The 2,563-nt window shown below is 33.2% G+C and overlaps 1 long non-coding RNA gene across 1 annotated transcript; it reads right to left on the bottom strand.

Moving 5' to 3' along the window:
* Positions 1–1,786: 1,786 nt before the first annotated feature.
* Positions 1,787–2,213, bottom strand: LOC149818434 (uncharacterized). Its single transcript, XR_016427434.1, has 3 exons — positions 2,123–2,213; positions 1,982–2,030; positions 1,787–1,874 (listed from the first exon to the last, which is right to left on the bottom strand). It is a non-coding gene; the product is annotated as an uncharacterized LOC149818434 (long non-coding RNA).
* Between the last annotated feature and the right edge of the window lie 350 nt (positions 2,214–2,563).

Raw genomic sequence — 2,563 nt, 5'->3', positions numbered from 1 at the left:
CATAGCATTCCTTCTGATATTTGTGTTGAGCTTCTTACTAGTCTTAAAAAAGATGATGAGAGAAAGGCACAAGTACCTGCAACATTTGTGGGACAGAAATTGTATGAAGATGATCTGCCATCATCATCTCAAGCCACTAAAAGATGCAATAAATGAAGGAAATCGTTGAAATGAAGTTTGATACTGAAGAATGAAGATGACTTTTATATATAGACATATGTTTCAGAATTCTATGTTTAGTTAAATGTATTGTGTTGTTAAATGTTTTGTGTTGGACAATGTATTGAGCAGGTTATTTAATATAATTATCTTATAGTGTTTGACGACATATTTTGTTTTGTCTATTGCTTATTGTTGATTGATTTTATGTTGTATACATATTTGTTATTAATTTTAGTAGTTTGTTTACATATTTGTATTTTTTTTTTTTTGAGGTACTGCCTAGACTGCCTAGGCTTTTTAGGGGCTCACCGCCTAGGCTCCGCCTAGCGCCTATGACAACTAAGAACAAAACCACCTAAATTCACTACAAAGTTATCAAAAAATGATGAGAAGAACGTTAAAATTGGGTGATCTAATCAATGGATTGGTCCAACCAGACACTTGCCACTTTATACTAATCTGACTCAACTTGACTCTAAAATTGATTCCCACTGGTATGGATAATCTATGGAATCAATCAGGATTGGTTAGTTGGACCCAATCTGGCCTGATTTGAGCACACCAATCTGGAATAGACACACACCAGAAAAAAAAACAAAAGAAAAAGGGTGAAAGAAAAAAGAACAGAGAAGAGTAGGCTTGATAACATGACTACCGACATGACATACAACCTAAGAAGACAACCATTTATGGCATCAGAATTTTTTAATATCAATAGGAGTCCTACCAATGATAAAATGATAATAGAATGTCGAAAGCCAGTACAATGATGGCCATGTGGAAACTGGAAAGTGATGGACGTCTTACTTTTTCTTCATTGCTTGCAGCTTGAAGCTCCAAACTATGCTTTTCCAGAAACTCACCAAAATTTGGGTCCTGGTGAAACAATGAAGCAAACATAACCTTATTAATATTTCAAGCATCCAGAAATAATATTGTACTGAAAGAAGTATGAAGAGTTGTCTATATCACAAAAGATGCACTTGTTTTCTTTTTATGAGCAAACACAAAAGCAAAAATAAAAAACAAAAAGCACTTCTATTGCTTTAAATATGCTCTTCATACTTAAGAATACAACATTTCAAGGGTCATAACATGAAAATCTTTCTGAGCATTAGCCAGGGCAGTAAACTGGAAATATTCAGTTGAGATCTAGGTCTTAGTGAATCTGACCTATCCGGATCTAGCTTAATCAAATTTAGAGTTGGATGGAAAAGGCAATATTGAACCTGTACTCGGTTAGCTAATCAGATATATTTTATAAGGAATTGGGTTGGATTACCCTTGGATCCAAATTCAAATGAAAATCTGAAAACTGCATCCGAATCTGATTATTAATCAGATTCATTTGCTATACCGATTCAACTAATCAGATTTGTACTTTTCAGATACCTGACTCAAACGTGATCGATTGACATCCCTAACATTAGTTCATTTTGGGTAAAACTAAGTGCATTACAATGATGAATGTGAGCCATCAATTTTTTTGTCTTCAAAATAGGAGAGAAATTTTTTAAAACAAACCCTACATGTTTATATTAGTTAGACATACCATCATGTTGAGCTTCATATCTATGGTCATTTCAAGGTCTTAATTAAGTACAAGGTCGTTCTTACCTTTTTCTTCAACCGATCTAACTTACTTTTCTGCTTCACGAGTTCCACCTGAATTGTCTTGTTCTGCTCAGATAGAGCAGTATGGTAGCTTTCATCTACAGCAACAGCAATTATATTGAAAAATATCCTCTTGCGATTTTACTAAAACAAAAATTTAGGATATTTCAAACACCAAATTTCACTGTTGTAATTATGTTCCAACCTGAATTATCATCACTTCCATCTTTAACAAGATAAGAACCATTCAAATCCTGAAACCAATATCAGAATTCAGAACTCTTTCATAAATAAATAAGGAATTAGAAAAAGATGAGGCCGGATTTTTAGAAGAGCATGACATTACCTCAGAAAGAAGACCATCACTTTCCAAATTTGAATCTATAACTGAATCATTGTCAACATCATTACCAAAAGTATCTGCAAAAATGTCGTCGAGCGCCTGATTTACAATACCTTCAAGATATCTGACAACAATGATGAGCATAACTATATATGAACATAAACACTTGCATTTCAAGTTAAATCGTTAATTAATTGCCTCACCTTAAGACAACTATACAAAATCGAACAAATATATGCGCACAGATAATTCCATAATACATTGAAAGATATTACGCCCATAATCTAGCTAGAATCTCAGTAAAAAAAATTCGCTACTTTCTGGAAACTGAAAAAGCATCACTACCTCCTGAATAATCATGTCATATAAACTTGCAATATATGACTCAGACTATTTGGAAAACTCAATTGCATTTAACAATTAACCAATGGAAACAATGAAGCT

Source organism: Nuphar pumila, chromosome 13 (assembly GCF_984573655.1).
Source record: "Nuphar pumila chromosome 13, dmNupPumi1.hap1.1, whole genome shotgun sequence".
Classification (NCBI taxonomy): Eukaryota; Viridiplantae; Streptophyta; class Magnoliopsida; order Nymphaeales; family Nymphaeaceae; genus Nuphar; species Nuphar pumila.
Note: the sequence above shows the minus strand (reverse complement) of the source record. Positions and strands in the feature narration are given on the sequence as shown.